At 41.9% G+C, this 15,268-nt stretch overlaps 1 non-coding gene across 1 annotated transcript; it reads left to right on the top strand.

Annotated features, from left to right (window-relative positions):
* Window positions 1–13,278: 13,278 nt before the first annotated feature.
* LOC122112954 lies at window positions 13,279–13,380 on the top strand. Its single transcript, XR_006148330.1, has one exon. It is a non-coding gene; the product is annotated as a U6 spliceosomal RNA (small nuclear RNA).
* Window positions 13,381–15,268: the final 1,888 nt, after the last annotated feature.

Raw genomic sequence — 15,268 nt, 5'->3', positions numbered from 1 at the left:
GCACAGCCTGCTAACAGACTTCATGCCTGGCCTTTCACTGGCTTTCTGTCTCTAACCTCAATAACAGCAAGTGTGGCAGGAGTAAGGCCATGACTCCTGCCCTTGGCATCAATCCCATGATTATTTGTTGCTTCTCACCTTGAACTTTATTTGCAGGCCAGTAATAAGTCTTTTAGACGAGACCCTAGCTACACCATAACTTCACTGCTACACTATCCCACCTCCTACCATCTATGGCTATGTATGACATTTATTTTTAAGTCCACAATTAAATTCCCTCTGCATTGTATTTGTATTTGTATTGCTTTGTATTTGAAAGAACACTCTAAAGGGATTCACTGTTATTTTTATTATTTCTAGCAAGACGTAGCAATTATCTGCAGTAAATTTTAAGAAATTTATATGTGAATTTTCCAGAATTTTGTTTTGTATTTCTATCAATAATCATGTTCTCCATAGCCGAACATCTGGGATGAATTTGGACATCTAATAAAAATGAGCCAGAGAAAATACCTTTCCAATTTATAATACAAGTTGATTCATAAAGTAATAATTATAATAACATTACACTAATAACTATTCTTATTTTAAGAATCTTTTAAAAAATCTTTTAAAAATCATAAACATAATTATCTCCATGTAGGTTTGTGATTTTTGACAGGTTTTTACAATAAATCTTTCTTGCAGTATTAACAAGGTTCAGACTTCTTTTAGGAAGTTAACTTAAGTAACTTCTTCTTACTTTATTTACTTCCTTAAACATATAAGTTGACTTTAACTTAACCAGGTAAGAGGGCTTTCTTTTTGATAAAATTACCCACTAGCTGAGGGTTATCTATGAAAATGTTCATTTTCTTGTGTAATAAACTCTGCTTACATCTCTTTTTCTGTTGTCTGTTGTTTTTGTTTGGCGGTGCTGGGGTTGGATTCCAGGCTTTATGCTTGTCATTCAAGTACTCTTGTGACTTGAGACACATCGCCTACTGATTCTGACTTTTCATTTGAGAAATTAAAATTTGAATTTGCAAACATTTCAAACGAAACTTAGAATAGACTTACTATTTTGCTTGTCCTGACCTGTTTTATTTAAAGCCAGTTGAAACTGCTGTCACTACTTTCTCCTTTGTCCATATTCTCCCAGGATTTCTAAAGCCCATTCATTTTTTGTCCTGTTACTACCATACCCATTACTACTGACTTCTTCACCATTTTAACTACCATGACTCCAGCACTCCCAACTCTTATTGGAAATACCTCTGGATATCAGATATAGGAATAAAGCGCAACAAAGGATAATTCAAGGCAATGTTAATACTCTGGTAGGAGCTAATGCTCAAATACTTTCAGTTCAAACAAGATATAAGACTTTCTCACATGAAGAAATGAGGTGCAAGTTCTGATGGGACAAAGAAGAGGGCCAGATGGAAGCATTCACCTTCCCTATGAACTTCCAAATGGAAGTATTCACCTCCCCTATGAACTTCTAAGACTAACAGTAAAGCAGCAATCTATCACTATCTTGAGTGGTATCTATATCAAGACAATAACACAACCATTATATGCCCTAAAGTAAATAGCATTCATACTAGGACTAGCATATCTGTATGAAAGGGGAAAAGAATAAATCACATTCATAAATTCCAAGTAGGAAGCATAGCCAACAGACACAACACAGGAGAAAGCCACCACCACCTCCTCAAGTCACACAGAGCCGGTTTACTTCTTCTCAAAGGGGTTTAGTTAAAATATTTCATGTACCTGTCTGTAAATAGAACAGTGAAGCTTACTGAGAGTGGTAGGGGAACGAGGTAGAAGGAACTGGGTCATGGTGTACCCTAGGAGGTTCCTTATGGTCATGACGTTCAGTAGGTCCTTCCCCACAAATATTTGCGTTCCTCCTCCTTGCACTCCCTGATACACGTCTATCCCCATATGAACATAAACATAATAAAGACCTCGCTCTCATTTTTTGCCTGCACTGTGGCCATCTCTCCTCATGGGTGTGGGTAACAGTCTAGAGTTGGCATTGGAAGCCATCCTCCTCCTTTTCGCCCTCCCTCCCTTCCTGTGGAAATAAGCTTCGTTTTCACTTTTTAGAAAATACACATATTCATTCTTATGATGTGTCTTCTCACAAACACGAAAAACAGGAAAGCAAAAGATTTAAAAATATGTAGTTTCCCCCTACACACAGAATCTTTAGCCTCTCTTCTTTCTGCTCAAGTGACCCATTATCAACTTTGACATTTGATGGCTGTGGCCAAATTCCTGTGTGCTTAGTAAGGAGGACACAGGTTGGCCTAGAGTGCAGGTGTGGGTAGGAATGGAGAAACACGGAGACTGCTGGGAGGGAACCTCAAATCCTTGTCTTAATCTGAGAGACAAACTATGGTTACAGCTGTAGATGCTCTGGAAATACAAATTGTGTGGTTTTCCAGACCCTCTCACTGAAACATTTTAAGATAGAGCACCAAGTGAAAGGCTTTCTCCATTGTTCTCACCACTCCTTAAAAACAATTGTTATTAGCATAAATCTAAGGTATTTTCTATTATTTTATTTGTCTAATTATATTTTTAAACTGAAATTCAACGGTTTGAAAAAAAAGAAGAGGTGCCAATTTCTCCCCTACCTATCCTAAGTGCAAGATAGATAGATACATAGATAGATAGATATCCATCTCAGATATAGCTGCATGGTATTCCATGGAAGATGTCTAAAATAAGTTATTTAAATAGCCTTCGATTTGATTCTAAGATATCTTCCTAGTCTCTTAGTATATTTATTGAGGATAATATTGGTTATTGCTCTTAAAATCAATACTTGTACAAAAATAACAAGAACATGCTAATTCTTTGTCTACTGTATTTACAGGCACAAACACATATTCAGAGATTTTTTTTCCTCTGAGAAGTTCAAGAGTTAGGACAAACCATATAAGCATTGCTAAATTGGAAAAATATCACTTTACTTTTTGACTACCAGGTATAGGACTGACTGTTCCTCCATTTCCCCTTTAAACCCTAGTTTTTTTATATTTTTTTATTATGAAAATACTTTACAGAGGGGTTACAATTACATGGGCAAGATAATGAGTACATTTCTTATCAAGCATTGTAGCCTCCTGTTTCCCCTTCCCATCCTTTCCTCCCCACGCCCCCACCCAACCCTCCCCACTTCCTTCCTCTCCCCCCCACCAAAGTTGTAAAGTTTGTTTTCGACATTAAACACTAGGTTTTTGTCAAATGTTTAAATGTCTGCCAAAAAAGCTAGTATTTGGGGTTGCAGAATGGATCTACTTAATTATGAATGAGGTTAAGTATCTTTATATAAAGAATATATATATAATACCATATAATTATATGTAATATAATTATATATTAATACTTATATGTGTAATTAATATTAAGTATTAACTAATGATTGTATAAAATATATTATATATAATAATATTTTATATATATTATGTCCAAAGCCTTTTGCTGAGCCATCACCTATGAGCAGGACTATAAAATCATACTTTAAATACAACTGAGGCATCCATCTACATGTGTGTAAGAGCTGTTCTGTGTAATACATCTTGGCAATCAGATATAGAACAGAGGAATAGGAGTTGCTTTATGACTAAAGCTACCTCTGAAGGAACAGCACAGTCTTTAGCCTTCTGACGTTTACACATGGTTTCACTGAGATGGGCACTGCAGGCCGTATATGAGGGCTTCTCCTCACCCTCTTCTCTCAGGGAGCAGGAAAGTTGTCACTGCTGACAGAGGCCACGGATGGAGCCAGCCACTCTGTGGTGTCTGAGATGGTGTTCCCGGGACCATCTAGCTATTTCTCTTCCTCTTTTCCTGTGTGTTCTATGTGAGGTGTCTGGTGAGAAACCTTCTAACTGCTGGCTATGACCTCAGACCTCCGTCTGCACTTCCCCATGTACTTCATCCTAGCCAACCTTTCCATCATGGATTTGATGCTCTGTCCTTCATGGTTCCCAAAATGACTGATGACCTTCCAGGAGAACACACACATCCATTTCTTTTGGAGTCAAGTGCCAGGCAACCAAGCTGAAAGTTGAAATGGAAAGTGGGAGGGAGGAGTAGAAATAGGGAAGAGTAATAGTTAGGGTGAGCATGATCAAAGAACATTTTCTGAACGTACGGAAATATCATGGTGGAACCCTGGCTTTGTACAATCTCACGTACTCTAATGAAAAGTGGGTCTAGTTTGTTTTACAAAACTAGAGTCAGTATAATTGGGAAGAACCTCTGCTTGAACCAATAGAGGGAGCAACTCTGCAGCAATTAATCCACATTTTGTTATTGGTTCGTTTTTCCTTGTCCTTTTGTGCTTATAGAAAGCCAACATCTTCCACTCAGTGCATTCATTCCAAATTGTACAGTGAGGAGTTGCCTGGTTCTAGATGCACAAATAAAAGACAACAATATTTAACAAACTTCAATGTGTTTTTTGTCTTTAGCAATTGTTAGGAAGTTATTTGAAGAAACTCTAAGATTGATCAGTAGTAAACATTTTTCAGATCTAGGGATAAGAATATAAAGGGGAAAGTTAAAATTATTAGAACTTAAAGCCCTATAACTTAAAGCTCTATAACTTGTAGGTTGGAGTAAAGGAAGGAAAAACTGGGAGAGAGCAAGGAAAGGGGGTGACATTGTCCAAAAAGAAATGAGCTCTTTACCTGACTTGTGTAACTGTAACCCCTCTGCACCTCACCTTTGTAATAACATTTAATTTAAAAAAAAGTGCCTTTGGACTTCAGCTAACAAATATTAACAGTTTGGACATCTATTAGTCACATGTTAGTCTTAGTGTCCTCATCTATAACAGAAAAGGTAATTATGCCTACCTGGTAGAGTTGTATGTAAATGAAATAAAATTAATGGCTCACTGTAGGAAAAAACTCTCAAAAGCTTGGAGAAAGGAGTTGTGCAGATGAAACCCAAATGCCTGGGTACGTGCTGCCTGAAGATGCCGTGTCTCTGCTCAGGGAGATCCGAGGCAGTGGTGCCTGGACTCCCGGTTCTGGTTTCTGAGGTGCTGGGGCAGCGTGGTCCAGGGAAGAAGCCAGTGTCGTCTGCACCTCTGGCCCTGTGAGCTCCCAGCCCACCCTCTTGTGGAGAGGCTGAAGGAGAGGAACTGGCAGACAAAAAGGTTGACAAGGCCAGTGTCTATATCACTGAGGATGAAGAGGGATTCTGGCCTTGCTCGGAAAATTAAGACCTTTCCAGTAGACACAGAACTTTGAATTTTAAAATAAATTAGAAATCACTTCAGAGTTTCCTCATCTTGGGAAGTGTCGTAATAAGTAGCATGTGCTCCTGTTGATGGCCCTCCGGCCCTTGGCTGTCCTCTATCATTCCAGTTAATCCGGCATCCCTGTTGGGCTGATCTTTAACCCATGCTTCACATTATCTTCCTTATATTTTCAGTGTCTATCACACAGCAACATTTCAACAAATATTCAAGCATGATTTTCACTTCATTTTTACCAATTAATCTATTCGGTCCTATTTTGCATATCTTCTTTAAATTGTTTTTTTTGCCAGTCCTGGACATTGATCTCTGGTCCTGGACACTGTCCCCAAGCTCTTGTTGCTCAAGGACAATACCTAATACTTGAGTGACAGCACCTCTTCTGGATTTCTCTAAGTAGTTTATTGGAGATGAGAATCTTGCAGACATTATGGCCTCGAGCCATAATTCTCAGATCTCAGCCTCCTGAGTAGTTAGGATGACAGCTGTGAGCCACCAGCACCCAGCTCTAGTTTTTTTTTTTTTTTTTTTTTTTTTGTCAGTTGCAGGGCTTGAACTATGAGTCTGGGCACTGTCCCTGAGCTCTTCAGCTCAAAGCAAGTGCTCTACCACTTGAGCCACAGCTCCATTTCCAGTTTTCTAGTGGTTTACTGGAGATAAGAATCTCACAGCTTTTCCCCCAGGGTAGCTTTGAACCATGACTAGATCTCAGCCTCCTGAGTAGGTAGGATTATAGGCATGAGCCACTGGCACCTGACTCTAGTTCTATCTTTAATGAAGATTTTATTTTGGAATAATTTTAGCTTTGCAGCAATATTGCAAAGTTGGTATTAGAGAGTTCTCATACTTTTAACCCAGTTTTAGTATCTCGTAATGTTATCATTTTATACCTTCATGGTATTGTCCCATAACTGTAATATTAACCTTACTAGTAGCTAAATCAGAATTTATTCAAGTTTCTCCAGTTTTTCCATTGTGTCAGTTTCTGTTCCTGATTCAATCCTGGCTCCCACCTTCTATTTAGATACCATGTATTCTTAGGAGTTAAGTTGTAAGAAAGAAGCTAGAGATTGGTTTTTCCTGAAGATTCCAATGTCCTGTTGCTCTCCTGTGACTCATTATGTGCATTTCCTCTTATGTTAGTCACAATGATTATATAGTCTGAGACAATTTCCTGAGCTAATTGACTTCAATCTCAAAGTGGTAGGTAATTATAATCTTATTTGGTCAGTGTAGTAACTTAGGTCATTTTTCCTGTTATGGAAACATCTTCCACACACCGGTGCCCCTGCAGTACTTGCCTGAGGCTAGCCACCAATATGGATGCCTGAGTCACAACAGGAAGAAGGCATCATGGACTGCTGCACCAGGGTTACAGCAGCAGTCTGGAGTTTTGTAACCAGACCTTGGCCTGCAGCAGGTGATGAGGAAGGGTTGTGACCAAGACTGGAGCCTGGACATGAACCGCGTGCAACTGTGGAGCAAGAAGGCGTCATAACTGTTGACCAGGATTTGGATGATTCAAGACGTACCGGGCAGGGAGGCTGAACCTGCAGCCTTGGAGCCCATGTCCCGACTAGGCTCAGGACAGAACAAGGGTACATTTTGTGAACTGTATCCAGCAACCTTGCTAAAACTGCATTACCATGGAAAATGAGGACACACATGCTTATTATCTTCCTAACAAGTCTGCTGTCTAGTAATAAATAGCTCAACTGTAAGGGGGAGAAGATATATTAGGTTTTAGTGACAAAACAAGTGTTTTCTTGTTGTTGTTGCTGCTGCTGTTTGTTCTTTTATTTTGGTGTCAGCCCTGGGGTTTAAACTCAGCCTGGATGCTGTCCCTGGCCTTTGGTGACCAAGGCTGGCACTCTACCCTTGGGCCACAGCTCCACTTCCAGCTTTTTGGTGGGTAATTGGAGATATGTCTCATGGACTTTCCTGCTTGAGCTGGCTTTGAACCACAATCAGCCTCCTGAGTAGCTAGGATTATAGGTGTCAGCTCCTGGGCTTAGAGTTTTATTTTTTTAACTGCATTTGTTGCTGGGGTCAGGACTGGCATGTGCATGCATGTGCATGTGCACACACACACACATGCATACATGTACACGCACAACATGTTATCATGGATCTATTCTAAGGTATTGTCCAATTCTCCACAAATGAAGACAGAACTAAAATCTCTCACAGAATGCCCTGAACTGGTGGTGGGCAAGGGAGAGGGCACACTCTGTCCAGAGGGCTGTGGGACGCTTCAGCCCAGCATCTTCCTCAGAAGCCACTTGGAGGTGAACGTTCATCACTCACAGGGTCTCAAGACTTGAAGAAAAGAGCTAAGTGAGTTTGCAGATACACTGACATTGACTATTTGTATCATTTTTCTCTTCTTTGCTCTTTAATAGATTTTTTTGGTCAGTCATAGGGCTTGAATTCTGGGTCTGGGTGCTATCTCTCAGTTCTTCAGCTCAAGGCTAGCACTCTGCCACTTGAGCCTCAGTGCCACTTCCAGTTTTCTGGTTGGTTAATTGGAGATAAGAGTCTCATGGACATTCCTGCTGGCTTTGATCCTCAGAACTCAGCCTCCTGAGTAGCTAGGATTACAGGCATAAACCACCAGCACCTGGCTCTCCAATAAATTTTAAAGTAGGCAAACTATGTTTTGGAACTGTGGCTCTCCTATATAGCCCTTTGGCTCCTAACCACTCTATGGCAGCCACAGACCCACATGAGCCTTCTTAGCTGAAGACTGATTTAAAGGGAATCATGTTTTTCCTCAGCAAAATTTTCATTTCTTGCATTCTTAAGATTTCAGCTAGGGAAAATCTTTTGATAATGTATTTGTCTATATAATAGTACCTTTCCTTAGCTGTACATGCAAAACTCGAGACTGCAGTGCCTTGACCTCAAAGCATTCAACCCAAGGGCTGGATGCTCATAGAAAGTACTTTGGGGGCAATTTCACATTTGGGCAAACTCCTACTCTACCATCTCTTCCTCCTTGTCATAATTTTCCTTCTAAGTGACCAACTTGGTCTCTTTCCTTTGCTTTTTTTCTCATCTTTCTATCTGGTGTTAAATTGTTTCCCTTCTGATGAAATGCATAAGGGTCCTTTTCTTGTTGGAAGAGAGCTCTGAGAAAGCATGTTGCTCTATGCTGGACTCTAGACTTCGTGTTGCTCTGTCTTGGCCAGCATAGTGCCTTTGCAAGCCCACTGCTGCTCATGCTCCAGCCACAAAGTTGGCACAAACCTCCACCATGCTGAACCCTCACTAGATTTTCACCACCTGAATCATCAGCCAAACTAAAGAGCTACTTCTTTGGAAGAATGAACACCACACAAAGGAATACTATGCTTCCATCAGAAAGAATGGCATTGCCCCATTCATAAGGAAATAGACTTGGAAATAAATGAAGTAAGCCAGACCCAAAGAAACATAGATCCCATGGTTTCCCTCATTTGTAATAGTTAGCGTAAGTCTAGAATAGTCCTAGCAGAGTACCACAATAGTCCAATAGCTATATACATATGACCATATAAGATGATACTAAGCAGAATGAGCTCCAAGATATATAAACAAGAGGTTTTACTTTATTGCTGTGGTTTTTAAAGAACTGTGTGAAGTTACTTCTTTTTCCTTAGCTTTTTTCTCCCTATGGTTTATCCCCTGTTGTCACTATATTTGTTTTGGTGTCCTATGTCTTGTATAAATGTTTATCTGAATTAGAGAAGGGAAGGGGAACAAAAATGGTTAGACAAAGAACAAATGGGAACCAATGCAACAGTGATACCAATGTTGGAAATGATCTTTACAATTTTTGGAGGGTATGGAGGAAAAGTGGGAGAAAAACGAGGGAAGGGGTAACAAGTTTTGACAAGAAATGGTCATTACGTATGTAATGGTAACCCCTCTGTACATCACCTTAACAATAATTTTTTTAAACACAGGTGAAATAAATTTAAAAAAAAAACCAACAGTGTACATACTGAGAAATATGTGCCTGAAACTCCAGAACATACAGAACTCACTACATGCTCTATTTTCCCTAGACATACAAACAAATTGGGCACATGAAGAGATTAACAACTGATAATGTAGAACAATTCTGATAATATACTGTAATAATAGATACATGAAAGTGGTCTCTTTCTTCGTTTCTAAAACTTTGCATACAATATTTTCAGAGTGCAGTTAACTGTGGATAACTGAACCCAATAAAAATAAAACTAGCCAGGTGCCAGTGGCTCACACCTATAAAACTAACTACTCAGAAGGCTGAGATCTGAGGATCATGGTTCAAATCCAACCCTGGTAAGAAAGTCATGAAACCCTTAACTTCAATTAACCAGCAGAAAACCAGAAGTGACGCTGTGCCTCAAGGGGTAGAGCACTAGCCTTGAGCTGAATAACTCAGGGACAGCATCCAGGCCCAGAGTTCAAGTTCCACAGCTGACCAAAAGAAAAAAAGAAAAGAAAAGAAAAATAAAAGCATAGGGGAAAGGGAATTCTCTAAGCCTAACAGATTTCTAGATGCATGGTTAAGAGAAATACAGCACTAAAGTAGTCTTGAACTAATACATTATGCTTTTGAAAAATTACCTGCAACTGCTATGAGTGCTGCAGCTGAGCTTCATAGTTCCCAATGTTACTACATCACCTGACTGCCTTCAGAGACAACCTTGGAGGGCAGATGATCTCACCGCCATCTCCATCACACACTGCCATCTTCATCACCCAATGCGAGCTCCATCACAGCCTCAGTGCCATCAACAGCACACAATGTCAGCTCCATCATACACTGTCATATCCATCACACATTGGCATCTTCATCACACAATGACATCTCAATCACAGCCTCACTGCCATCTCCATCACACATTGCCATCTCCATCAAACACTGCCATCTCCATCATAGCCTCACTTTCAACTTCACCACACATTGCCATCTCCTTCACATATCTCATCTCCATCATTCACTGAAATCTCCATCACACACTGACATCTCCATTACACACTGACATCTCCATCACACACTATTTGCATCACACACTGTCATCTCTGTATCACACTGTCATCTCCATCACAACCTCACTTCCATCTTCATCACACACTATCATCTCCATCACACACTCTCATCTCCATCACAGCCTCACTGCCATGTCTATCACATACTGCCATCTCCATCACACACTGCCATCTCCATCATTCACTGATATGTCCATCACACACCGACATCTCCATCACACACTTTCATCTCCATCACAGTCTCACTGCCATCTCCATCACACACTGCCATTTCCATCACACACTATCATATCCATCACAGCCTCACAGTCATTTCCATCACACACTGTCATCTCCATCACACACTGACATCCCCATCACTCATTCTCATCTTCATCACACACTGTCATCTCCATCACAACCTCACTGCCATCTCATCACTCACTGTCATCTCCATGACTCTGACAATTTCATCAAGGCCTCACTGAAATCTCCACCATGGCTGCCCCACCTCGTGGCAGACTCTTAAGTCTCTATCTGGCCAATGGCCCAGGCAGGACTTGAACCTAAAGACAACCAAGTGCTCAGAGATCAACAAACCTTTATTTTTTGCTCTTGCTCTCGTTGTTGCCCTGTTTATAGTGAGAACTATTGGTGGTGCCTTTTTTTCATGAGGATTAAGGGAGTTAAAAATCTTGTTCTCTATAAAAGACCAATGTTGCACCAGTTGCAACATGCCCTTTCCTCTCTTTAAAAGTGTTCCAAGCCAGGCGCTGGTGGCTCACTCCTGTAATCTCAGATATTCAGGAAGCTGAGATCTGAGGATTATGGTCCAAAGCCAGCCAGGGCAGGAGAGTCTGGTGAGACTCTTATCTCCAATAAACCACTAGAAAACCAAAGTGGCGCAGTGGCTCAAATGGTAGAGCACTTGCCTTGAGCGGAAGAGCTGAACAGCACCCAGACCCAGAGTTCAAGCCCCACAACTGACCCCCAAAAAAGTGTTTCAAACCTCGTCTCACTGTTGGCAAAGAACCATCTAGGACTTGCCACTGCCTTGGGGCCCAGACTCTGCAGCCACGCAGCAGGTCTGTGCCCATGCAGCACCCCCAACCTCTCAGAGTGGCAGTGCCATGAGCCCTCCTGCATTGGCTCCATTCATTCTGCAACGTTGGCACCCGCAGAGCCATTTCCGGCAGCAGTTCAGAGCCTGTGCTTGAGAATCTTCTACTCACAAGGGGAGAACTTGAACACTTCCCTACCCTCAGTCTCAGGGGCCTTTGCAAACCAAGACTAGCAATTCCACACCCTCAGGTTGCTGTGATGTTCATCTGGATAACTTGTGAGGAACATTTAGCTCCGCCTGGCCATTACTGTGTTCTTTTTTTGACAAATAAATGTATTTATGTATTGTTTATGTGGTACCAAAGAATCAAATCCAGGGTCTCGTCTAGGCAAGCCCTCTACCACTAACCCACATTCCTTGCCCAGCAGGTAACAGTCCCCATGGTCCTCCCTGAAGACCAGCCTTGGGCTGGGGACAGAACCCAGAGGAGACCAGCCTTGGGCTGGGGACAGAACCCAGGGCTTCTAACCTGCTAGGCATATTCTGCCACCTGAGCCATGTCCCTAGTCCTTTTCTGTTTGCTTTGCATTTGAACAGGCTCTCATCACCTTTACCTGGACTGGCCTCACACTCTCGCCTTCCTGCCTCTGTATCTGGAGTAGCTACAATTACAGGCATATGCCAGCACATGCAGCTGTAACACGATTTCTGACTCCAGCATGGTGAATTGTCACTGAAAGTAGCCTTGCTACTTTTCAGCAAGTGGGTGTGGGTACTGTATTTGCAGCATTGCAAGAATTGGCTTTTAAATGAGCTGTGGGGTGATTTGGGTAGAGTGCAACTGCCACCTAGTGTCACTTTTGAGAATGACCAACAGTCAACACGACATGGGGGGGGGGGGGATGTTTATGAATGACCAGCGGTCAGCAAGGCTGGGAGAATTTCTGTGAGTGACCAGTGGTCAGCAAGGCTGAGGGTTGGTTTGTGAGTGACCAGGGGTCAGCAAGGCTGGGGGTTCATTTGTGAGCAACCAGGGGTCAGCAAGGCTGGGGGTTCATTTGTGAGCAACCAGGGGTCAGCAAGGCTGGGGGTTCATTTGTGAGTGACAAGTGGTTGGCAAGGCTGGGGGGACATCTGTGAGTGATGAGTGGTCAGCAGGCTGGGGGTTCATCTGTGAGTGACCAGCAGTCAACAAGGCTGGGGGTTTGTTTGTGAGTGACCAGTGGTCAGCAAGGCATTGAGGGAGGGGCTAAGAAAACTTGGAATCCCATTAACACCATTTGAAAAACAAAGAGCAATGCCAGCCTCTGAGCTGAGCAAGAAGTCCACTCCTTTCCTCCATCTGCACACTCGAGACAGAGACAGTAGATTATGTCCTTGGCCCAATCACATTTCTTACTGATAAGGCTACCATCAGAGCATACTCTTTAGGGTGTGAGAGCTAGCTACGCTTTCAGAGATGAGCCTCAGGTTAGAATCCCAGGCTTGCCCAGTGCAGGACCTCAAGGGCTGCTCCCTGCAGACTGGGCCTGAAGGAACAAGATAGATCCAGGGGAGGAGCGCATGCTGGGCAAGAGAACTGGGGAGTAGCAAGGATTACGCAGGCTATGGAGAGGAGCAAGTGAAGGTGACAGAACAGAGATCCAGCTGGGCACTGGCGGCTCACACCTGTAATCCTAGCTACCCAGGAGGCTGAGATCTGAGGATTGTGGTTCAAAGCCAGCCTAGGCAGGAAAAGTCCAGGAGACTCTTATTTCCAATTAACCACCAGAAAACCAGAAGTGGTGCTATAGCTCAAGTGGTAGGACAGTGTCCAGGCCCAGAGTTCAAGATCCATGACTGACAAAAAAAAACTGAGACCCAGTCCAGACACACAACCAAGGGTTCTGCCAGCCCCACAGAGAATTAGAAATTAGCATCAAGACTTTCCAAGTGTTCATGCATGCTTCTGTAGCACATAGGCCAATATTGAAAAGACCCAGGAAGATCAGCATGGTCCCTGCCCAAGCTAGACATGAGAACTCTAGAGTGCTCACTGTTAACTGGTTGGCCTGGGTACTAAGTGTTAGCGGGGTTTGACTTTGTTCGCCTGTCTCTTCCTAACACTTCATAGCAAATATGATAAACATACTGAGTGCTAAAAGCCAAAAAAGATAGTGAACGTTGCCATATAGGAAGAATGTTAGATGTATTTGTATATCCCTACAATACTTCAGTTGTGACTTTGTATCTATACAAGCTTTCTCCTTTATTAACTACTCTGTTTTCTTAAAATTCTATTCTTGGGGAAGGTCCTCATAGCTCATACCTTTAATCCTAGCTACTCCGAGGGCTGAGTTCAGAGGATTAAGGTACCAAGCCAGCCCAGGCAGGAAAGTCCATGAAACTCTTATCACTAATTAAGCATCAAAAGAAGCCAGAAGTTGAACTGTGGCTCCAGTGGTAGAGTGCTAGCCTTGGATAAAAAGCTCAGGGACACAAGCCCCACAACCGACAAAAAAAAAGCTCAGGGACAGCATTCATGCCCTGAGTTCAAGACCCAGGACTGGCACTGGCATGCAAGCGCGCGCGCGCACACACACACACACACACACACACACACACACACACACACACAGCCTATTATTTTGCATTCCCAAACCTTAACTAGTTCTCTAACCCTAATATGTTCCCTAACACGTCCCCTAACAAGTTACCTAACTCTAACACACTACCTAATCTTAACTCTAACCCATTCCCTAATCCTAACACATTCCCAAACCCTAACTAGTTTGCTAACTCTAACTAGTTCTCTAACGCTAATATGTTCCCTACACATTCCCTAACCCTAACACATTCCCTAAGAAGTTCTCTAATCCTAATATATTCCCTAACCCTAACTAGTTCTCTAACCCTAACTAGTTCTCTAATCTAACATGCTCTTTAACATTCCCTAACAAGTTTTCTAACCCTAACATATCCCCTAATCCTAACACATTTCCTTACCCTAACCTTAACTTATTCCCAAACCCTAACTACTACTCTAACTCTAACATGTTTCCTAACATGTTCCCTAACCTTAACACATTCCCTAAATCTAACCCTAATACATTCCCTAATCCTAACACATTCCCTAACCTTAATGTATCCCAAACCCTAACTAGTTCTCTAATGATAACGTTCCCTAACATGTACCCTAACACATTCCTGAAACCTAACTTTAACACATACCCTAATCCTAATACATACCCTAACCTTAATATATTCCCAAATCCTAACTAGTTCTCTCACCCTAACAAGTTTTCTAACCCTAGGATGTTCACTAACCCTAATCCTAACATGTTCCCTAACCCAAACCCTAACCATAACACATTCCCTAATCCTAACACATTCCCTAACCCTATCATATTCCCAAGCCCTAGTTCTATAACCGTAACATGTTTTCTAACCCTAGAATGTTCCCTAACCCTCACACATTACACTGTAACATGTTCCAAAACTCACTAGTTTCCTAACCCCAACAGGAACACATTCCCAAACCATAACTAGTTCCCTCATCTTAACAAGAACACATTCACAAACTCTAACTACTTCCCTAACACTAATCCCAACCCTAACATGTTCCCTAATCTTAACCTTAACCCTAACTATAACACATTCCCAAACCTTAACCAGTTCCCTCACCCTGACCAGAACAGGTTCCCTAACTCTAACCCTAACATGTTCCCTAACCCTAAACATAACACGATCCATCACCCTAAGCATAACATAGTCCCTAGCCTTATCAGATTCCCTAACACATACCCTAACTCCTAATCACAACACATACCTTAACACATGCCCTCACTCTAACATGTATCCTAACCAAAACACAAACCATAACCTAACCCCTACATTCCATGTATCCTAACATATATCCTAATGCATAACACGTGCTCAAACATATACCCTAA

The sequence above is a fragment of the Dipodomys spectabilis genome, unplaced genomic scaffold, assembly GCF_019054845.1.
Source record: "Dipodomys spectabilis isolate Male_0828 unplaced genomic scaffold, ASM1905484v1 ptg000095l, whole genome shotgun sequence".
Classification (NCBI taxonomy): Eukaryota; Metazoa; Chordata; class Mammalia; order Rodentia; family Heteromyidae; genus Dipodomys; species Dipodomys spectabilis.
Note: the sequence above shows the minus strand (reverse complement) of the source record. Positions and strands in the feature narration are given on the sequence as shown.